Here is a 25,497-nt window from a genome sequence, read left to right on the forward strand (position 1 = left end):
CCAAATGGGCCCCAGGGTAAGGTTTATGACGTATACAAACAAAAACAGACAAACAAAAAGACTGATAAAAGTATATGACGAGAGAAAAAATATATATATATAAGCAAAAAAAAGGAGGAGCCTCGTCAAGAAGAACCCCAAGTATAAGATTTATATACTATCCAGACAAACATAAATACACAGAGACACTGGCAGAAGAAAAAGATGGGAGCATGGTTATAGATTCTCGGTGTGGGCGAGGAAGGTTATTTTGATTCTTCCTGGATGTATCTTGATATCTTTGTTAAAGGACTCAACTTTCCTAAGAAAAAGGGGGATTAAAAATTGGTTCACCTATAGGGGTAGCATTGCTTGGAGAAAGGGGGTTACCTTGAAGTTTAACTCTATATGAATATTAGAAAATAAAAATAAAAAAGGAATAAACTGGACTAAACTAAATTAAAAAATTTTTTTAAAAATTAAGAAAATAGAAAAGCAAAAGAAAAACACATGTGTATGTATCAAAAAATTCAGGTTAGAAGTTTATCATGGAATTTGATGTACTGGACATCTCACTGTGATGGTAAATAGGTTAAAAAATTATCTATATAAAAAAAGAAAAAAATATGAACCAGAATAGTGGGAAAGAATTAAAAATAAAAGTTGTATCTATGAAGTAGTGGTGGTTGTTCTCTTGTAGTCTTTTTTTTTTTTTTTTTTTCCTGATTTGTTTTCTGGGGGGGGGGCTGCCACGTGGGTTTTCAGTCAATGATGTTCCCTGAGTTAAGTCCTCCCAACCCCCTCAAGGGGGTGGGCTCTGAGAAAAACGTTTTTTTTTCAGGTTTTTGTTCTCTGGAGGTTTTTATGTTTGTTCACTTCTTTTCTCTCGCCTTGACAGCTTTTGATGGTTTTTGGAGGTTTAGAGGAAAGAAAACTGCACCCCAACCTCCCTCTCAGAGAGAAGCCTCAGTCTGCTCCCCTGCAGGTGCTGCAGCTGCTGGGCCGCTGGCAGAGCAGGTTCTGAGTCACGGTCCCTGTGGACGCAGGATCTCCTGCTTGTACGCAAAACCAAGGCAGCTGTGGCTGTCTGGGCAGCTCCAGACCGCCAGAGACGTTCCAAGCAGGGATCGCACACTGAGATTTTCCCGCTGGCTGGGGCTGAGAGCTCAGGGCTTGCGCGCACCTCTCCCAGGGGATGGTTTGGGGCGCGGCGCCTCCAGCTCTATCGGCTCTATCGCCGCGTGGGTCTACCACCGCGTGGGTCCCAGAACACCAGGCTGGGCGTTCGTGGACCTCTCTCAGGGGAGGTTGAGGCACGCGCGCATCTCCAGGAAGGTGCGCGTTCTGCCGTCTGGCGTGGCCCCAGCCCCTCACGGGAGCCGGACTCCACCCGTTCTCGGGCGCACTGGCGGCTCCGGGACAAAGACCAGGTTTCTCCGCCGCACTCTCCGGCTCAGCGCCAGGGGATGCTGTCCTGGGTCTGGGGACTTAAGCCCCTATCCCTATCCGCCCCGATTCCCACAATTTCCCCGCGCGAGTCTTTGCTCTTTTGAGTGCTTTCAACCAGACTCCAAGTTAATGCTGGTCCCCAGATGCCGGGCACTCTCGTATTGGGGTATTATTTTCCAGTCGGTCGCCTCTGGTGGCTCCCTCCCCCTTTTGTTTATCTTCCGATATCAGTCCGACGTTCCCACTCCACTTTACCTGCCCACTGGCGTCTTCTGGCCCCCGTAGAGATCCAGACGTGTATAATTCTGATCTCAGGCTGATTTCATGGGTGATCGGAGTTCTTTGGTAGGTAATCAGCTCACTTTAGGGTGCAGGTTGAAAAGGCGCCTCCTCCTACTTCCCCGCCATCTTCGAGTCTCGGCACTGCATTTTTAATTAGATATTAAGAAAAGTGGGAATAACAGGCAGTTTCTGCCTTTGTCAGAGTGGCTTGGGTACCTCCGGAGAGCTCCAAAACAATGTTGCACACTAGACAACCCCACCCCACAATGCCTAGCGTACTGTATGTGTGACAGAATTTGGCCTATCTATAGACTTTAATTCCTGAAAATTATGCCATAAATATTATGCTAGGATAGTATAAAAGCTACTAAAATTTTATACTAAATCTCTAATCAAAACAATAACACAATTCACAGAGGTCCATTAGAGACAATTTCTGAATAAAAATCAGAAACTACACTAAATTTCAAGTAGAAAGATACAGAGAAAATGCAAATATGTCCTTTTTAAGGAGCTAAGTCTATCTTGCTGGTCTAATACTGCATATAAGCAACTGCCTATGCCTTTGATCTGGACCGTAACTGAAAGAGCCTTCCAGCTAAAATATCCACTGTGCACCCTGTTTTGGTGTCTAAATTCCCAACTATGTTCACTGCTTCATTCCTTTTGGTCTTACGCATTATTTTTGTCAATTTTTTAAAAATTAAAATACCTACAAAAATGAAAGCATCCTCTTATCACTGGATGACTTAGACTGCAGCTGCTATCTATGGGGACAGTACACTGAGTAAATATTGCATAGCAGTGAGAGCATCAAGGATGAAGCATGAAAAAAAGCACTCCTGACTCCTTTGCGAAGAACCCAGTAGATAACTGACTGATCCACTCAGAAAGGAGTTCGGATTGAATAGATCAAATACTTCCTTCATCATCTTAATTCAGTTGACATTATTTTCCAAGAAAATTAGATCATCAGGTAGGCAGGAGACATCAGAAGCCACGTGCTCTAACAACCTCATTATACACATAAAGACACTGAATCTCAGAGAAGTTGACTTGTCAAAAATTGAGCAGCTCTGTGTTGCAACTCTATAGCCAGAACTCTGGTCCAAGTCAGAAGCTATCTTGTATGGAAGTGCAAAGACTTACAGATTGTGAATTTTCAATATATGTTTGAGTGAATAAATAAAACAATGTTTATAGCAGAATTCCTCTGAACAGTGAGATTAGCCTAAATGAATAGCAATATAGCATCAGTTAAACAAAACCTGGCAAAGACAAAAGACAGAATATTATCCATACATTAGAATGATACTGTTGAAAAATAATGCCATAGAAACTATTCACTAATGTTGCAAGATAAAAATCAGTTCACTAAGCAAGGTGTTTCAATTTTTGTGAATAAATACCTGGCTAGAAAGATTAAGTATCACATGTTAAAAATAGTTATTTCTGGGTTCTGATCTTTATTCTCGTCACTGTACTATGTTTCAAATACTTTGAAGGGGAGCCTGGGTAGCTCAGCCCTCTGAGCACCTGACTCTTGGTTTCAGCACAGGTCTTGACCCTGCTCAGAGCACAGGGTCCTAGGATCGAGCCCTGCATCCAGATCCACACTCAGCACAGAGTCTGCTTGGGATTCTCCCTCTCTCTGTCCCTCTGCCCGTCCCCACAGTTGCATTCTATAAATAATAAATAAATAAATAAAATCTTTTAAAAAACCAAATACTTTGAAAATAGTCAATACCTGATGTAATAAAAATTTAATATTTCCCAAAACTAACAAGTCCTGTTAAATAATTATTTTTTACATATGGTATTTGATAATGGGGGGAAGTAGTCATCTAACCAGATCTCCTATTTGTATTATGTCTTAAAATAGTACTAATTTTAACAATTTAGATTATAGAAAGTGATTTTATACTCTGGATCATAGTTTTCAATTTGAAAAAAAAAATGGGCTAGGCTAGTGATTTGGGAGGAAACTCCTCCACCTGAGAAAGAGGCAATTATGCCCTTTCTCCTGGATTCATAAATCTTTGAGAATCACTTGGTCAATCTGTGCATCCATTTCATAGGTGAACAATGTGAACAATCCCTGCCATGAAGTTCATTGTGTGGTTAAATGAGATGGTGTCTTGCATAATGCTACACATTCAGTGATAGCTAGCTCTTACTATTATCAGACTGTCATTAAACTAAAAAGTCAAAAACCAAACTGGAAACTGGAAACTAACAGTAGAAGCACCTGGAATTATTAAGGGAAAGTAAAGATGATGCATATATGATTTCATATATATATACACATACACATGCATGTATATATATACACATACACATATATATACACACACACACACACACACATATATATATATATATACTGATGCACCAAAAATAGGCACTAAACCATAAATTGATATATAACACAAAACATAATTACTATTATCCTAATTATTACCAAAATTTAATAGACTAGGGCTTGTGCTTTTTAAAAAAAAAGCAGGAACAATATAATGGCAAATAATAACTATTACAATCCAATAAATCTGGAGATAAATTTCATTACCACCGTGTTTCAGCAATTTGTTTTCTGGAAAAAAATTCTTTTTTTAATACTTGGTAAAAAGGGAAATAATAAGAATTTTATGAGGATTAAAAGCCAAAAAAAAGTGGAAGTTGGCATAAAGAAAGCAGTTAATAATATTACTTTTGATTCCTCCCATCATTCAGAAGAAACAGATCTACTAGAAAGGAGAAATATCAAAACGATAAAATTAAACTTGTTTGGAAGTCTCAGAACAGGCACTTGGAAATGAAATAAGGATGAAGACAAAAGGAAAGAGAAATAGAACAGATAATATTGTGGGAATATGCTAAAGACTTAGAGAAGCCAAATAGAACAGACCAGCAAATATATTCCTCTAGAATATAAAACTGACCTGAATGCAAGATAACATTGTGATGAGAACTTCAAGTCCCAAGCCATCTGCTGGGAGCCTAATACTGCTTAATGCCAAAGATCTGATAAATTGTTAATGAATTCAATACTTGACTGATGAAAATAGCTTTCCACAATGTTGGAATAGTTGAAAGATGAATATGAACTTGTCAAGAGAGCTGTGTAAATCAGTTTCATCCAAACAGGGCATCTCTATCATTGAAACTAAAATGATGTCAATATATGGCACCTGGGTGGCTCAGTGGGTTAAGCCTCTGCTTTCGGCTCAGATCATGGGATCTTAGGGTCCTGCGATCAAGACCCACATCAGGCTCTCTGCTTGGCAGGGAGCCTGCTTCCCCCCCTCTCTCTGCCTGCCTCTCTGTCTGCTTGTGAGCTCTCTCTCTCTCTGTCAAATAAATAAAATCTTTAAAAAAAATATTTAAAATGATGTCAATATGACTACCATTCCTCTTAGTTTTCTCTTTGCTGGTGGACCTTTTAGAAGAATGTGCATGTCAAATACATACAAGTTGTATACATATAATAAGATGTGAAAATAAATATAATCATGATTTTATAAACAACTGTCTAATGAAAGTAGCAATGGAGAAATGTCTATTAGAATTCTCTCTGAAACTATCAGAGGACAAAAAATGTTATACAAATAACCACTCATTCATTTATTCATTTAATAAGAATATATTAATTGGTCACATGTAAAAGAATAAAACTGGACCACTATTTTACATCATACACAAAAATTAACTAAAAATGGATTAAAGACTTGAACATAAGTCCTGAAACCATAAAACTCCTAGAAAAAAAAATATAGATGGTAAGCTCCTTGACACAGATCTTGATAATGATTTTTTTAAAAATCTGACACTAAAAGCAAGGGCAAAAAAAATGCCAAAACAAATGTAAGGAATGATATCAAGCTTGTGCACAGTAAAGGAAACTATCAACAAAATGAAAAGACAACCTCTGAATGGGAGAAACTATTTTCAAATCATACATCTAGTAAGGGGTTAATATTCAAAATACATAAAGAACAAATACAAGTCAATAACAAAACAAAATAAAACAAAACAACCCTATTATAAGGTGAGCAGAAGATTTGAATACACATTTTTCCAAAAAAGACACACATTCAGCCAACAAGTACAAGAAAATATGCTCAACTTTACTAATTATCATGCCTGTATCTCTCTTGAGAAAGTAAATGAAGCTTGCATACGTGTGTGTGTGTGTGTTTGTGTGTGTGTGTAGCAAGAGAAAGGGGAGACAATGGTTCTCAAGGATCTCAAACTTGTGGTTTCAGTATGCTTTACACTTTGCAAAGCAAACAAGCAAAGAAACAAACAAAAAACAATAATTAAAAACCCCAGTATGTGGGCTATATTTAGACCATCTTTGAAATTTAAGAAATTTATTTAAAATAACAGTACTAAATCCATTACTAATTAACCCTAATAACATATTTTAATAAAAATAACTATATTTTCCAAGACAAAAGGAAAGGTAAGAAATAAGCAAAGCAATTCTGAGAAAGAATAAAACTGGAGACATCATATTCTCTGATTTAAAGTTAGAGTAATCAAACAGTATGGTATGGCATAAAAACAGTCTCATAAACCTGCAGAACCGAATCAAGAGCCCAGAAATAAACCTATGCATATATAGTCAACTAATATTTGACAAGGAAGCCCAATGAAGAAAAGACAGTCTCTCTAGTAAGCAGTGCTAGGAAAACTGGATATGCGTATACAAAAGAATGAAATTGAAATCCCTATCTTACACTGCTCACAGAAATTAACTCAAAACGAATCAAAGTCTTAAATGTAAGACCTGAAACTCCTAGAAGAAAACATAGGGAGAAATTTTGAAATTGGTTTTCACAATGACTCTTTCGGATATGATACCTAAAGTATAAGTAACAAAAGCAAAAATCAACAAATGGGACCGCATCAAACTAAAATGTTTCTATAAGGCAAAAGAAATGAACAATAAAATGAAAAGCACCCTACAGAATCAGAGAAAATACTTGCAAACCACATATCTGATAAAGGGTTAATATCCAAAACCAATAATTGTCAAGGAAATGTAAATCAAAACCACAATAAGATAACACCTCACACATATCAGAATGGTTATAATCAAAAAGACAAGTCATAACAAGTGCTAGAGAGAATATGGAGAAAAAGAAATCCTCATGAGAAATCCTCATGCACTGTTGATGGGAATGTAAATTGGTGCAGACATTATGCAAAACAGTTCCTCAAGAAATAACAGAACTATCATACAATCCAGAAATTCTGAGTATGCATCCCTAGGCAATGAAATTACTATTTGAAGAGAGATCTGCACTCCTTTGGTCACTGCAGCATTATTGACAATAGCCAAGACATGGAAAGAACTTAAGTGTCCAATAATGAATGAATGGATAAAGAAAATGTGGCATTTATATACAGTGGGATAGTATTCAGCCATACAAAAGAAGAAAATCCTGCCATTAGTGATGATACGGATGGACTTTTAGGGCCTTAAGCTAAGTGAAGTAAGTCAAACAAAGACAAATACTGTCTGATCTCACCTGTGTGTAGAACAGAAAAAAACAATCAAATTCATAAAAATGGAGAACAGATTGATTGTTGGCAGAGGGAGGGTATGGGGTGTGGGGGAAATGGCTGATGAAGGTGGTCAAAAGGTACAAACTTCTAGTTGTAAGATACGGAAGTTCAGGGGATGTATGTACAGCATGGAGATTAGAATTAACACTACTAAATTGTGTATTTGAAAATTTCTAAGAGAACAGATCTTCAAAGTTCTCGTTACAAAAATATATATATATATATTGTAACTATCTGAAGTGATGGATGTGATCTTATTGTGGTCATTTCACAATATATACATAAATCATTATGTGGTACACCTTAAACTTACACAATAATAAATGTCAATTATATCTTTTTTTTAAAATTTTTTGTTAACATATAATGTATTATTAACCCCAGGGGTACAGGTCTGTGAATCGTCAGGCTTATATACTTCACAGCACTCACCATAGCACATACCCTCCCCAATGTTCATAACCCAACCACCCTCTCCCTACCCCCCTCCCTATGTCAATTTTATCTTAATAAATGTGGAAAAAATAAAAATTGTTCTGATAAGCTCAATGATTTTTGAAACTAAAAAATCTTAGATTTTGCAACAATTATCTTAATTTCTGATATATAATTATTTTTTACAGTGAATTAAAATCCAAGTTTTATGGAAAAAAGAGAAAAGTGGCATTATTTTAAGGCTTTGGAAACATCTTTTAATTCTGACTTAATAGGAGACAGCTTGATTACTATATAGGCTTCTTTCTTCAAATTTTTGCTATAATAGGTTTGGTTGAAGTACATTAAGAAAACCTGCCTCAAAAATATGCACTTACAACAGGGAAAAGTATTTTAATAGCCTTTCCAGGTAATTGTAGATATTATTTTTTGATAGTACATCAATCGTTGACAAGCAGTAATTTTTTTAAAGTCACTTAGAGTGTGGAAACTGCAATCATGTCAAGGAAACTGCAGATTCGGTTACATTATAATCTATTGATCTATATCCTGCATTTCAATGGCTCTTTTACCTATGTGTGATTTTGTAACATGTGCATTTTTCATTTGGAAAATATTTCACTGTGGTATGCAGATCTTTCAAATGTCTACACATTTCATTATGCAATATTTTTAATACCATACTTGTTAACATCATCAGGAATCTAATCAGAAAAGTCAGTATGGGGAAGTTGTTAGGCTCACAGTGGTAGGAGCAAGTTATCTAAAACTCTTATTTTCACTTGAAAGTTCAAATTCTCCCACTGGCAACAAATAGACAGTTGTTTTTCCTTGAAGTGACAGGCCCAAATGATTCATTAAAAGAAAGAAAGAAAAAAAGTCTGTCAAATACTCAAGTCTGACTAGGTATAGTTTGACAGTGTTTCTTTCAAATAAAAGCAATATTTTATGAAAAGAAAAGCAGCTAAGTAACCAGCTAGTTCAGGCTCCCACTCAAGTAATTACACATGTACTTCCTTTTGTGATAGAAGAGCTTTTTGTGCATTTCCCATTTTGACACAAAATATTAGAAAGATGTAAACTCAATGGCTGAGATTTAATAAAATGAAAAGTCGCTACTACTTCTACTACTTTATCAAGGACATTCCTAAATGAAACTAGCATTTTTTTTTCCTTTTAATAGATGATGTGTGACAGTAAAGAACACAGTACCTACTAGAACATTCTGCTGCCACTGTCTTGGTTCGTGATGAGACACCAGCAGTTTCACACACCATTGCCTTGTGCTCTATCAGTGCAAATGTCAATACAGTGAAAAGGGCAAATCATGTTTTAGTATTATTATGAAAATAGGTTTTGCCTCATGGACCTCCTGAAAAGGTCTTAGGGATTTCTAGGGGTCCACAACACTTTGAGAATTGTCCTTTAGAGCTCTGGTTCTTCGTGAGGTTGCATATGAGCATCACTGGGGGAAATTTAAAAAGCTACCCACCTTCTGGCTCCACTCCAGATTCCCTAAATTGGTCTCTGGGGTGGGGCCTGGCATATGTATGTTTTAAATCAGGTAATTCTAATGTAACCCAGATGAGAACAACTAGTTTAAAGACCAGTAAAAGAGAAGGGGGAATAATCTACTCCTTTCTGGAAACTAAAGCAGAGTACTTGATGAAACTGTGAAGAATTTGATGACCTACTGCAGACTTTTTAGCACCTTGAGTCTTGTCTTTGATTCTTATCCCTAAAGCCTGGCATGTCTCCACATACTCTTGGATATAAAGTTTCTTTTATGGTGTCTGAAAGGCTTGAAACAAGGAATTCTACAAAATTTTTAACAAAATACAAAGATGGTTCTAAAAATTCAACAATACAGAGGCATATATATGAAAAATTATTTTTTACATATGAAAAATTATTAATGGAGCCTCAGGGTTCACCCAAGATAAGCAAAGTTAATGATTCTACATTTTTTTTAATTTACAAAGGTATATCAGTTTTTCAAAGCTACACACAATGTCTTAAATTGTTTCACTTCTTTAGCCATCAGGATCACCCTCTGTAAAACAAGAAGTGAGATGCATCTGAGGTTCATCAGGTGGCCCATGAGAGCATCACTTAGTTAGGCTTACGCACGGTGAAGTGGGTCACTGCCTGCATAGCATGGCACTGAGAGAGCCAAGAAACCACTTCTGCCCCTTTCCACAAGTTCAAATGATACTTGTCAAATAATCTGCTCACTATTAGAACTCTATTTGACTTAAGACTTAAAGTAGATTTTAGCCCTTAAAAATAATTTTTTTCTTAGTAATGCTAAAAAGGTAGGGAGTATATTTATTTCTCCCCTACAACGAGCAGATCGGAAGCTTTCCCAGTGGAAGCTAAACTGGTCAAGTGGAATGGAATCCATGTGCACTGTGACAGCTGACCCTTTCCCAGGCATCCAGGCCCCCCTCTGTATGAGGCACTGTGTTTGACGTGGAATTACTGAATCTGACCCCTCTCTCTCTCTCTCTATCCCCACCCCTTCTGTCACCCTCTGTTATTTAGCTTAGAGAACTTCCATTTAGTTTCATCATAGGGCTTCCTTTGTGTGGGAAGTACAAATCTTAAAGTACCTGAGCAGAATTTACTAATCTCTTAAAGATCATTCAAGTGTGGCGCATAGTGATCAACTAAGATGATATTTAGTGTAATGTATTGTACCAATTTTCAGTCAGTTCAGCGTCCTAATAATATAGGTAACATGTAATTTGAAATCAAATCATTTTTATTTACCCTTATAAAAAAGTACATTTTATATGGGGGTGATTAATATCTTGTAGTTATAACCTTTAAACTTTTTTTCAGTTATTTTCTTCCTTAATTCAACTGTCATATTTTATTCATTAAAAATTCTTAAAATTTATAACATCTATCAAAAGATCTCTAGCTTCTGCCTTCTCACTGATAATGGAAATTTCTTGAATGAATGGACTTGGTCACCCATTTGCTTCCTAAGCACACTGAGTCTGTTCTGCTACTCAAATGTTTCTACAATACCAAAGGGCCCATAAACAACTGGAAAATAGGGGAATCATAAAGCATCATATGAAAATTACAATAATACAGAAGAATCTTATCTAGAGAAGGGAAAACAAGATGGGAAATGGTAGAGTTAAATTTTGAGCAGTAAAGGAGAGATCCCTTTCAACTGTATCTCAAGGAAATTTAAATAGATTCCCTGCAGCCAGGTTTCCCTCTCCATGGAGGAACCTACTCGCAGTGTGACTTTGGGTTCAAAGAAGATTGAACTTTCTGCTGTGTGTACCTCAGCTGCAACCCCACTGCTCAGCCCTCTATATCTGCACAAGCTCAGTGTCCCTGAGTCAGTATTTCTGTTCTGTTGACTTTATATAGATTAATATCCCAAAAGGCAGTCCTTAACCACTCTGAACTTCCTGCCTGGACTGTCCATATTATTTCCAAATCTATAAATATTATTAATTTTTGGTAGTGCTTTCTCCACAAAGTTGCATAGGTGTTGCAAGTTCTTGCCCCCCACCCTTTTCTAAGACATTCTATTATCGTTATTGGGAGATTTACAAAATGCTTGGGTTTTCAGGTTCACACGCACTGTGTTATGGAAAAATCCCCTATGCCTGTTGTGTTGAGGAAAATAAATGGTGAATATAGGTTCAACTACATTGAATTTTTCTGAGATAATTCATGGTTAAACTTTCAAATGTGTTTCCTTAAGTCATCTAGTCACCATGATGCAGCATCCTTTATCAAAAACTCTCATTACAATAACATCTGTGTTCTAATCTACTTATTGTTTGAAATATTCTCTATTGTTGCTTAGAATAAAATTCAGGTTTCAGGTTATTCTTTGTGGTATTAATCTTCCCCATTTAAAAACATTAAAAAATATCATGCTGAATACCAATCAAAATAAAACAGCCATTCCATATTCAACACAGAACCAATCCTTTCATACATATGTTATTTATTAAATTAAAATGTAGTCAATGTTTCAATTCTGGTGAGATAGCCATTATTTTTCATTATTTTTATTTAAAGAAAATGTTTCTAAATATAACTCCCTCATATGAAAATAGCCTATTCCATTTGTGCAAAAAAATTTGCAAAAAAGAAATTTTCATGTTTCTAGTCTGGATGAAACAATGCTACTAGACATGCACAATTGTTCCCAAGGTTATATCTTTCTTCTTCTTTTTTGCCAAAAGAAGTAGGAAAAAGGGCTACATATTGTAAATGTTCAACCTCTTTCCCCTCTCTAAAAGAAGAGGGAAAAAAGGAGAGAAGTAGAAAGGTTGATGATGGTATTGAAGAGAAAAAAATACAAATTCTGTGCTAAGTGAAAGCACATATTATGCCCCTGTGAGAGACAAATGGATTGTAATGAAGCTACCAACACTTAAGTTATGAAAGCAGTACTTACAGAGGTTTATTGAACATATTACATCTATTGTTAAATTACTAGTGGAAGAGAAGTAAGAAATATTGCATCCATTTTCTAAAGCCACCTTGCAGGTGGGTCTTGGCCAAGACAGTGAAGTAGATCAATCATGCTCTCCACTTAAAAAAAGGGGAGAATATATCACATATTTAAGAAATTAAATGTAGGATGATTTGCAGCAGCTGAGGCTCTCCCATCTACCTAGAAAGCCTTCAGCTGCCTTTCCTGACAGGCAGATCACATGTCTCAGTAGACTGCTTGGGACCCAGACTGCTAGCTGTGTGCAACAACCTTACACAGTTCAGAAATTCTGAGATGCCAATTTTTGAACATTCTAACATATCTGGGATCATAGCGTGTCTTCTAATGTTCTCTCATGATTGTTGTTGTGGAATTGCTACATAACTGGCATTACTGTTCATGTGCAAACTTGGTCATATTTTTATTGTTTCAATTTAGTTTCATGCTTTGAGCTTAACTGCCATTTACAACGACTGCTTGCTTGATGTTGAAAAGTTTTATTTTCATACCATCTGAAATGATTAAGAAAGTGTCAACATCTAAACTTAAAAAAAAAAAAAGTGCCAGTGGCTGAAAAGAAAATCTGAGAGCCCAAAATTGAGCATTCTTTAATGAAATATAGTATTACTAATGTTTTTGAAGATGCAAAAGAGAAAATGTGCAGAAAAGCTCTATGTGATTAAAAAAAAGCATGTGTCATACTTCAGTTGGCAACATTTTTTTCTTTCTTAGCATATACAATAATGGTGCTTATTAGTAATGGCAGCGTAAAATTCAATAAATAAAATGTTTTTGAGGGAAGGAATAACAATTGTTAGTAGCAATGGGTTTTCAACAACAGTTAATTATCCTTTTTTCTTACAGAACTCCAACCTGGTAACATTGAATTAACTGTCTCATTTGTAAATTCAAAAAAGATGATTTTATATTTTTATCAAACCTGCTGCCTTCAGAATAGGAATATTGCCCTTCTAGGTTCTTGGTTCCTAAAAAACTCCTTACATTATTAATTGACAAGGTGTGAAAGGCTAAAGAAAAACTTTAGTTAATTTCTAGATCCTCAAGAATAAAGAAAATATTCCTCCACACTTTACTAGATGGATTGTAAAATAATGTGATGTCAGATAATCTACTAATATCAACAAAGAAATGATAGATGTGAGAAAAAAATGATACCTCTTTAAGAATATTTTAAGAAAGAGAAACATACCTTGTATTACCTCTTACATTTATTCAACAATGACATATTAATTATCTATTTGCCAAGAAGAGCTTGAGTATGCCATTGCCCATACAAATATACCCTAAAATATTTTCTAAGGAATGTAATACTCTTTTCCAAGGTATATATTCATCGCCTTACCCATAGTAATGAAGTTCTACCTTCCAGAAGAGGAGAAAAATGTATATTGTCCTGACAAAATGAACAGGTAGCAAAAATAAAGCCCCAAATACCTGATGCCCCATTTGAAATGTCTACAGGGTTTCACTGAATATGTAGTAAGACCCTCATATTTTTGATTATGAAAGGACATGAAGCTGGCAAAAAAAAAAATTTTAAAAAATGGTATCCTATGGTTTTTCCCAGGTGTTTTCTACAAATAGTAAGAATGAGGATACTCTTTTGGTATCATACAACTCTCAGATTTCTGAGAAAATAGTGTTTAAATATCGAAACCCTCTCCAGCTGGCAACTTAAAAGAAGGTCCCTGTGAAACTTCTGAAAAGCAGCTCAGTATTATGTTTATGTGTGGTTTCTTAGGTTGAACTAGGAAAGAACTTCTAGGTAATTTCACATGGTGGTAACAAACTTTAACGAGCATTTTGTTGGCTCTGTGCACAGAGTCAAGATCTAAATAAAACAAATGCCCCTATAGACATGAAGGATTTTGAGATATATAAACATTGGATTATTATGTTGTACATTTGAAACTAACATAACGGTATATGTCAATTATACCTAATTTAAAAAAAAAAGAATTTAGAGATTTAGGTACTGAAACATCTTTCTCTGTTACTTCTCCATAGAAATGAAATTCCCCCCACCAAAAACTTGGTTCAATATAGAGAATAAAGATACCACACACTTGCCAAGAGGGTATGAAACTAAAGAAATCATTATTATGTCTCTCAAGCACGTCTGAAAATGGCTTAAGAGAGCAAGAAAGGTGATTGGATTGGGATTTTTATACGGGCTGGGGAATTTTTATAGGGGACTGACCTGAGGGCTCCCATGCACTGTTTGGACTTCCTGCCTGCATCAGAAGAAGGTGCTCCGGGGCCTACTGAGTAGCTCTCCAAGATGTGGGGCCAAAGAGGAAGGAGAAGTGAGGCTTAAAAGTTGTCAGTGAACACCAAAACATGGATCCCAACTATTTATTACACTATCCTCACCCTTTACAACTTAAATTCTCAGACCAAACTAAGACTAAACCCTTCAGTTTGACTAATAATACTTCACTTGTGGACTGTCCATTTTTTCCTTCTTCAGCTTAATGGTTTTATAGATGCCCTTGCTATCAGGCAGAGTCCAGTTAGGAAATCAAAGGTCACAACAAGTAGCTCAACAGAGGAAATTTAATATATATAACTGTTAAGAAGTGTTAGAATCACTAAGAAGCCAAGTTACAGTTGGTAGGAAAGCCAGAAATTAAGAACAACATGGAGGTAAAACAATGGCAAAGGCTACACTGAGGAAGTGGGAACCACTGAGGTGATGTTGTCTATTACAGACCCAGAACCAGGCAAGAACACCAACAGAAACAAAGAACAAAGACGGATTTACTGTGAAACCATTGAAACTTAAGCCTCAGAGCCCCTGGAAAGGACCTTAGCAATGTGTGTACATGGTCCTGAGTTGTGAAAATGTTGAGAGTAAGAAATTTAATAGGACAAATTAATTGCAGTTGGTTAAGACCATGGTCTATTTCCATTCTAATTTTCCCATCATCACATTTCTCTTGTGTCATGCGACATGGGAGTAGCTACCAGAATTTGAATCCAACTAAGGTGCAGTAGAATTAGAGATACAACTTAAAGAGATCTCAGTGAGATATAGTGCAGCTTGCAATCACTTTCACGTATAGTGAAATTTTTGCTGGCCATCCTGGTATAAAATCTGGTCTCTAGAAACTCCTCTACTGTCCACTATGTATATCTATCTAATGTCCTGATAGGATGGGGCACTCTACCATGATATGAAAATATTCCAGGGTGTCCAGCACCAAGTGTATGGATGATAGAAGGGAAATTGCATTTGCAATGTGTGGACTCAAAAGCTACTTTGAGGAAGATTCTTCTAATAGTCTATCATATAAAATTCTAAGATAATACTTAGGTTGTTAAAATCCAAAGAAAACAAAGTGCCCTTTTTTAGGAATATATTTTACATGGTATATATAATTATAAATGTGCAATATGCTTTTTATAAAAACCTTGCAAAGTGGAAAGTTAGAATTCTGTGTTTTCAACACACAAATCTGTAGCAGTACTATGAATAGCCAAAATGTCTGCACATGAAATCATGTGTTTTGTGCATCTCAACTATAAATAATAAAAGAACAAGTTTTGATCAGCCATGCCAGAGGAAAGACTATTATTTTACACTCTGTTTAGGTAAAATATTACAAAATCATTGTCATATGAAAAAGTAATTAGAGTATGCAATCAAAAATATTGAAAACAAATATTACCAAATATTATGGAGGTACAGCAGTAAGTTAATGGAAATTTTTGGGATACTTATCTTGATATTTTTATGTTCGTGATATTTTCCAGGTTTTTATTTGTTTTGTTTTTATTTTTTTTTTAAGATTTATGTATTTATCTGAAGGAGAGAGAGTTGGGGGAGACAGAGAAGAGAGGCAGAAGGGGAAAATCTCAAGCAGACTCCCTGCCAAGCACAGAGCCCAACACAGATCTACATTCCATGACCCTGAAATCATAACCTGAGCCAAAATCAGAGTCAGACACATTAAGTGACTGAGGCACCCAGGTATCCCTTGACAGCTTTTTAAAATCATTAAATGTGATTTCTTTTCTCACTCTAAGTAAATATACACTCCTAAAGTACCTTGTATATGTAATTTTATATTCTTTTTCTTGAAGAGGGCTCAAAACATTATGTAAACTTCAGGCCCTGACCAAATTTTATTCCCTAGTTAGAAGAGAAATCCCTGATTTCTATCTTCTTTCTGCCCCCAACCACTCCCTAGCACTTTGCATTGACTGAACTTAGCTGTGGGTTAGCCAACAGGGGAGCCTGGGAAAAACAGATCGCAGGAGTCAGCTCCCTGAGATATAGTCCAGTGCTCTACCATAATCTGGGGCTGGGAGGTTGGATTTATGGGTGAAAAATCAATGACCAGCACCAGCCATTCATGAAACCAATTTAGAAAATCTCTTCCCACCTCCCACTCTGTCTTTCCTGGCATTGAGTGTTGGAGTTGAACACCAGAATTTCCCATTTTCTGCCTTAAATTTCTAAACCAATACACAAGTTCAATTTCTAGACAGGTTCAGGGTGAGCTGATCCATTTCATTAATTCCTTTTGGCAAAGCAAATGCTGTTTTAAAAAAGAGAGGAAGAAGAACAGGATGAAGTACCATAATTCATCTTTGCATATAACCCTCTTAGTCACCAATGTGAATCCAATCTATGAAAAAAATTTTTTTTAAAAGCTGGACATCCAGGGCACCTGGGTGGCTCAGTGGGTTAAAGCCTCTGCCTTCGGCTCAGGTCATGATCCCAGGGTCCTGGGATTGAGCCCCACATCGGGCTCTCTGCTCAGCAGGGAGCCTGCTTCCTCCTCCTCTCTGCCTGCCTCTCTGCCTACTTGTAATCTCTGTCTGTCAGATAAATAAATAAATAATCTTTAAAAGCTGGACATCCAATAGTTTCCTCAGCTATAACAACCCTAAACTAAAAATCACACTGAGCTAAGTTCCAAAAGACTTAAATTCCTTAAAATGAGTCTAATAAACTTTAGACCTCTTATGTACATTTATAATATTTTGTAGATAATAAGAAGAATCTCTTCAGGATAAAGTAAACAGAAAAGGCTATTCTATTTAATTTGTTTGCTTTCAAGTGTGTTTAGAGATAGTCGGGGAATACATGACCTAGTTCATTTTTAGTTATATAATTAAACTAATGCCAGAAAAATAAGTGAAAAAGATGTGTTACTACTAAAGTATATACATGTCTGTGTTGATCTTACCACTTTAAACACTGGTGGTTATGAACAACTTAGTAGTAAGGGTTTATTGTAAAATAACATTGGTTTTAAGAGATGAAATTAAAGAGTCCTCTAAAATAGAGTGCATTCCTTCATGAATGAAAATGATTAATACCATAAGTGAAATTCTAGTTTCTCATGAATTATATTAAGATGACTATATCCCAGTTTGTAAATGTCAATATGGAGAATATTACCATCTTAACAATAACAAGTTTTGTAACTGGTGCATATAAGATGTCAACAAAAAAGATTTTAAATCTTGGGTACAAAGAATGAAAGATACCAATATTTTTAATAATGTTTTAATTTAAATATGATTTCAAATGTGAACAACAAACTATGATATAAAAAGAGTCATTCATTATGTATTTAAGTTATACACTGCTGATGAATATATGAATGTATTCCTTAAGGAGACACAGTATCATTAGTTTTCTTATTTTACAATCAGCAAATTAAAAACCAGTAAGAGGGTGATGGATATTAAAGAGGGCATGTGATGTAATGAGCACTGGGTATTATGTAAGACAGATGAATCACTGAACTCTACCTCTGCAACCAATAATACACTATATGTTAATTAATGGATTTGAATTTAAAATAAAATAAAATAAAAACCAGTGAGATTAATTGATTCTCCCCAGTTCATAGAACTATTAAGTAATAGACTCTGAACTAAAAAAAAAATAACTTTTATTTCCCTTTATCCCAATATGCTATTAAGTAGAATAAGTGTTAAAAATTGTGTATTTGTTGTATAAATATGTTTCTCTTGGGGAATGTCATTAAAAGCATGCTTTATTCTTTAATTCTCCAAAAAGAAACAAATTTAACTACATTGTTAGCATAGTCCTCAATCATCTCCTCTAGGGGTTATATCTATGTACTGGGGAATGGACACCTACCTTTTTGTGGGCTTTAAGTATGGGCTTCAGAGGCCTCAATCCTGTCTTTATTTGTCAATATCTGAAATGTTGTCTGAAATTTTGTTTTTAATTCATTTTCTCAAATTCTAATCTTCTAACCTAATTCTAGCATCAGAATTACTCAAGGACCCAAGCAATTAGGCAAGGAAAAGTTTGCAAAAGAGGAGATAAAATTACCTATATTTGCAGATCATAAGTAATCCACTAGAAAACTATTAGAACTAATAAGTGAACCCAACAAGTTTACTAGATTAATACAAAAAAATCAATTATCTCTATATGCTAGCAATGACCATTCCAACAATGACATTAAAAAAATCTATTTATATTAGCATCAAAAGAATAAAATATTTAGTATAAATTTCATAAAAGATGTACAGGATCTGGACACTGAAAACTACCAAACATTACTGACAGAAATTAAAGAAGATCTAAATAAATGGAAAGACATTGTATATCTACCAATTACAAAACCTGATATCGTCAAGATGGTAATATTCCCCATACTGATCTACAGATTCAAAGCAATTCCTATCAAAATCCCAGATAGCTTCCCTGAAGAAATTGACAAGTTGATCTTAAAGTTTGAATGGAATTGGGAAGGACCCAGAATAGCCAGAACAATCCTGAAAAAGGAAAATAAAGTTAGAGGACAAACATTTCCCAATTTCAAAATTAACCCAGATATATGGTAAACAAGTGTATAGTGCTACTTGGCACAAGAGTAAACAAAGATTAATGGAACAGATTGAGACTCACAAAGACAATCATATATTTATGGTCAACTGATTTTCAACAAAGGTGTCGAGACACTTCATTAGAGAAAGAATAACTTTTTCAAATAGTTCTGAGACAACTGGATATTCACATGCAAAAAAAAATGAAATTGAATTCTACTATACACCACAAATAAAAATTAACTCAAAATGGATCATAGAATTAAATGTAAAAGCTAAAATTATAAGAAGCACAAGAATAAATTTTGATCTTGTGTTAGGCAACAGTTTCTGACATATGACACCAAAAGCACAGACAACAAAAGAAAAAAATAGATAAACTACATCAAAATTAAAAAGTTTTGTGCTTCAAAGCAAACATCAAGAAAGTGAAAAGACAACCGACAAAATAGTGGGAGAAAATATCTGCAAATCATATACCTGACAAGAGACTTATATTGATATGTAAAGCACTCTTACAACTCAGTAATAAAAGAACAAATAATTAAATCCTAGGCAAAGGATTTGAATAGATGTTTTTCCAAAGAAAATATACAAATGCCCAAACGCACACAAGGAGATGCTCAAGGTCTTTAGTACTTAAGGAAATTCAAATTAAAATGACAATGTAATACCACTTGATATTCACTAGAATGGCTAACATTAAAAAAAAAAAAAGGTAATTGTAAGCATTTGTGAAAATGTAAACATACCTGTTAATGGGAATGTAAATGATACAGTTGCTTTGGAAAAACAGTTTAGCAGTTCTCTAATAAGTTAAACATTGAGCTACCATATGACCCAGCAATACCACTTTCAAGTTTATACCCAAGAAAAATGAAAACATACATCCAAACAAAAACTTGTCGGTGTACGTTCATATGAGCACTATTCGTAACAGTCCCAAAGTGGAAACAACTCAAATGTCCATCACCTGAGGAATGGATCAATTAAATGAGGTATACCCATACAACAGAGTATTTTGTGGCAACAATGACAACAACAAAATGAAATACTGACACATGCTACAACATGAATGAACTTTGAAAACATCATGCTAAATGGAAGAAGCCAGTCACAAAAGACCACATACTGTATGATTTCATTTATGTGAAATGTCTATAGTAAGCAAGTGTAGGAAGACAGAAAGTAGATTCTTGGTTGTCAAGTAGTAGCAGAATGGAGAGTCACTGCTAATGGGTATGAGGTTTCTTTTGGGACTGATGAAAATGCCTTAAAGTTCTATGGAGATGGCTGTAAAACTCTGTGAAAATACGAAAAGCAACTGAATTTTACATTTTAAATGGAATGTGAATTATGTCTCAGTAAGGCTTTTTTTTTTTTTTTTTTATGTAATAACAGGGAAAAAAAAAAAAGAATAACTCTGGGAGCTTGTTTAAAACACACATCACTCGATCCCGTTCCACACAGCTGAAATCATTTCTGGGAATGCTACCCAAAGGCTGCAATGTTGTTCACAATCTCATCAAGTATTTCTTAGGTACCCCGAAATCTGAGAACCCTGCTTGGACTTCAGAGGTTACTAAAATGGAAACACCCCTGGAGCAATGACTATTCTTGCTATTAGTTGTCAATCCATCTCGAGATCAATGACTGGGTTGCATTTGGTCTACAATGAATGAGCTCCTTACATAAAAAGAAGGCAATCAATCCTTCTGGGTAGGGTGCATTGAGACAGAAGAGTTTGAGGGGCTCCAACAGACAAAAAGCTGCCCACTTGATGCTAATCCCCCGGGGTAGCCAAGTAGGAGCCAGGAGCACCAGATGGGTAGCCACCACAAGAACCCTGGACTTGTACTCTCTGTGGCTAGTCTAAATCTTAGCAGAGATAAAAACAGGAAACAACTGGAAACTCAAGGATGTAAAAGATCCGGATTGTCAATGTTCAGATAATGCAGAAAAAAAAAAAAAAAATCCTCAGCTTTATTTTTTAAGAGATTACTTTCTATGAGAGATTATATCATAACACACTGTTGTTGGCAAGAAATTCACTAATTTCCTACTACTATTAATTTTTATCTCTTTGCAAAGTACATCTATGATCATCTCTAAATCACCCATGGAGACTTCTGCAATCACCTCTTTTGACAGATTAAAATGGATCCACAAAAACGAAGTTTTCTTCTATTAATACACACTGAGAAACTTTTGCTTCACACAGTGTTTTTAAAACGAATTCATTTTATAAACTGTGGCATGTTCCTTCTGACTCTGTCCCAATCATTTTAATCAGATTAACCACAGATGTTTGGGGAAGTAGATAGCATCTTTTAAGTTATAAATTCATATTTTTTTCCAGAGAGTAGCAGGAAAAAAGAAAGCCTGTCATACTGTCAATGCCATTGGTAAATGTCAATGTGACATTTAATAACTAATCTGCAAAAAGCAAATGAGTTTACCTTTATTCTCTTGCCATCACACCAGGGCAGGCTTCCTCTCAGTTGACCAAATTACCATCCTAATGAAAAAGACTCGGGAATCAAGGCCCTTATCAAAGAATCTGAGATAATATTAGGGTCTGTGAAGCCTTAAAAATACAACTTAATAATTAATTTAACATTCTGCATTTTCAGGAGAGTCATTTCTTCTTGGGGTCATTTGAAAAGAATGAGTTTTTAGCACAGCTTCAGCTCACAGCAGGAACATTATAAGAATTTTAAAGATTCTTACAAAGCTGTCTACATCAAGCTGAGTCCACTTATCATTGACTATTTGAAGTCCAACTATTAGCTCTTAATTTTATGATTTAACAATTTTAATTTAGGGTTCTCAGGTTCTTTTCAAGTTTATAAAGGGACGTTTCATGAGGGAAAAAAAAAATCTGTGCTATTACTTATCCATTTGATATATTAATTTGAAATGAAAAGCTCCAAAATGCCTTAAAGGTCACTTTAAAATTTGTACTTTGGGACCACTTCTGACATTTTAATGCAGCGATCCTTTTCTTTATTTTTGGTGACTCTTTAAAGGAAGGAATATTAACCAGATTCCTATACATTAAGTATTTATCTAAATTTATTCAAGAATTAAAATTTAATGACTCTTTAGTAACTAGTAAACAACTAACTTAACTATTTAGAATTTATATATATGGACAAAACCAACAATTGTCCTGTTTTGCAAAACTGTGATTGAAGACAGGTTAATTTTGGAATCTAATATGGAATATGAGGTAACTTCATCTATGTCCTCTAGCCCCTGACAACTTCCATAAAGCTTTCAAGTCAATACAATATACTTATTGCATGTTACTATAAATAAAAATAAATGGGAGGGGTAGCATAGGGAATAACATCAAGGAAAAATGATGGAAGATTCTGTTTAAATCTTAAATTTTATGTTGAACATACTGATAAGACAGGAAACAGGGTTGGTTATAAAGTATTTTACATACCTTACTTTTTATAATATTATCAGTATATTTTATTGAAGATAAATATTAATTTGAAATATAGACATCTCTAATCTCAGCTATGATATATAGTTATTTTCTGAATAATTCTATTTATTTTTGTATTTATATGGATATGTGTATAATTTTCATGTTTACATGTATGAGTAGATAATGTGTGTGGTTTATATTTTGCATTGCTTCAGAAAGTATTTTCACTTATTTTTAATTATGAAAAATTCAAATATGCATTGAAGTAGAGAAGTTACTACAATGGACTTCCATACACCCTTCACAGAGTGAACAATTATCAAAAAATTTTTATTCTTGCTTCACATTATCCCTTTCTCACTTTATCTCTCTCATTGATGAATTATCTTAAAGCAAATGGAAGATCTATCTTTTCACTCTCACATAGTTTTAGATGCAACTATTTTTAAAAAGGACCTTATCTTTTGTCACCTTAACTCCTAACAGAATTATCAATAATTTATGAATGTATTCAAACTTCCCAAATTGCCTCAAAAATATTTTTAAATAATTGTTTTGTATTAGAATCTAAACAATAGCCACACTTGATGTCTGGCTGCCCCACTTTTAGCCTAAAAGAAAACACATTCCTTCCTTTATTTATCTCTTTCTCCTGCTACTAAGCTGTTAAAGAAACTGGGTAAGTTGTCCCGCAGAATTTCTCAAATTCTGAGTTTGTCCGCTTGCCTGTGTTTTGTGCCACTTACCTATTGCTGAATAACTAACAATTCTGAAATTTAAAATGATAATATACTACTTATTATTTCAGTGTTATAGATAGATCAGGTTCAATTCTAAAGTTCTTACTTAGAGTCTCCCATGTAATTTCAGTTAGATGATGGCCAGACCTGAAAGAATCAAAAGACTTGACTAGGGTAAATCAAAAGACTTGACTAGGGTTCACCCATATGTCTGGAAATGAATGCTGGTTCGCAGCTTGGAGGATGGCTGGCTCTCCATTGGGTTGTTAACAAAAACACTGATCCATGGCATTTCCGTGTGGTTTGCACTACTTATAGCATGGAGGCCAGATTCCAAGAAGGAACATACCAAAACAAATATTCCAAGGACAGAAGCTGCAAGGTTTCCTACCTTCTAGCCTGGTATGTCCCCTAGTGTCATTTTCACACAATATCTATCAATCAAAAAGCAAGTCTTGATACCAACCTAGATTCAAGGGGAGAGGATACTGCAAGAGGGTGAATATAAGACATATACCCTGAAGATAAATCTTCAAAGTTTAGTGACTACACAGCATTTGTCAATTTGTTCCTTTAGTCCCAATATATCCTATAAATGAGAGTTAACTTTAAAGTCTTAATTATATTATTTTTTTTTCCTTTGGCCAATTATACGTCCTAGTGATACTCTATACTTCATATTATGCCACATTGGAAGGCTCACGGTTCCAGGTGAGATTTTAAAGGCAGCATACAAATTTATATAAAAACCAACACGGCATATGGGACATCTGGGTGGCTCAGTGGGTTAAAGCCTCTGCCTTTGGCTGGGAGTCATGATCCCAGGGTCCTGGGATCGAGCCCCATATCGGGCTCTCCGCTCAGCAGGGAGCCTGCTTCCCACCCCCCTTCTCTGCCTGCCTCCCTGCCTACTTGTGATCTCTGTCTGTCAAATAAATAAATAAAATAAAATAAAATAAAAACCAACATGGCATAAAGTAAGATAATAATTAAAATACTAAAGATAAAAGAGGGTATATATTTAAGATACTATTAAAATGACTACATAAAAGTATACACACTCAAAGAGTCTCCATTCCTACCTCTCACAGCTTCCTTGCCCTGCTACGGGAAAACACATCACCTTCTCCAAGGAGAATGAAGCATGACTCTTAGAGTGTCTTTCTAAATGCTGTCTTAATCATATGATTGAGTTCTTTAATAAGTACATATGTGTTGCTGGAAGAGAATAACATATGTCACATACCAGAGGGTCATTCAATGTGAGTCATTAGGAAACCATTTCCTGATTTCAGGCAAGATGGAGGTCTCCCCAGCACCACTCTGTGAGAAGTTACAGGATGCACTGGGTGAAGGACACTATTTTTCTCAAAGGAAAGGCTCTAAAATCATTCAAGTGATTGAAAAGTATTTGTCTAAGACTAAGGAGAGTCACCAGATAGATGTGTGAACAAAAATACTAACTAGATGCCCAATTAAATGCAAATTTTGAATAAACAATGATTTTTTTAAGTGTAAATATATTGTATGCACTATTAGGGACATAGTTATACTAAAAAGATTGTTTTTGTTGTTGATCTGAAATTCAAATTTAACTTGGTATATTTTTATTTGCTGAATCTAACAATTTGAACCCCAGAGAATATGAGAGAGTTTATCTGGATTTGATAAATTTAAGATAAACACTATTATTATACTGATTTAATTATAATGAAGCATCAGTGTGGTTCAGACAGCATGTCTGATTTGCACAGTATTGTCCTAAAGTTTCAAATTTCCTCTTTACTTTATCTTGTGCCTAGAAAATATTATTGCACACTTTACTACTCAGTTCAGGACATTATAACTCAATTCAGGGCACATAGTTATTCTAAAAGTAGTATGTAACTAGCTATGGTTACTAATTACACTGTTACCTAGTACCAGGCGAAGAATAAAAGTATAAGCCACAAAAATAAAACTTTTCCAAATGAAGAATGGATAGAAGAGTTACTCTAATTATGAAGTAATTATAGTACAAAGCATCTTTGTAAACCAAGCTCACCACAACTAGCATTCAAAAGATGTAAGTTCAAAAGGCTTGACTGGAAGAAAAATAACACAAAGGTTACTAAGAGATGACTCTGTTATCATGACTGCCTTTTCAAATACTTTAAACAACACCCAGTTTAATATAGCATAATCTCAAAAGTACAGCTCAGGATTCAGGTTGTCCAGATGTGTATCCTGCTTCTTCCAACACTAGCTACTTGTCTTTGGGTAAACTCCGTAACTTC

The sequence above is a fragment of the Martes martes genome (genome assembly GCF_963455335.1).
Source record: "Martes martes genome assembly, chromosome: 1".
NCBI classification, from domain to species: Eukaryota; Metazoa; Chordata; class Mammalia; order Carnivora; family Mustelidae; genus Martes; species Martes martes.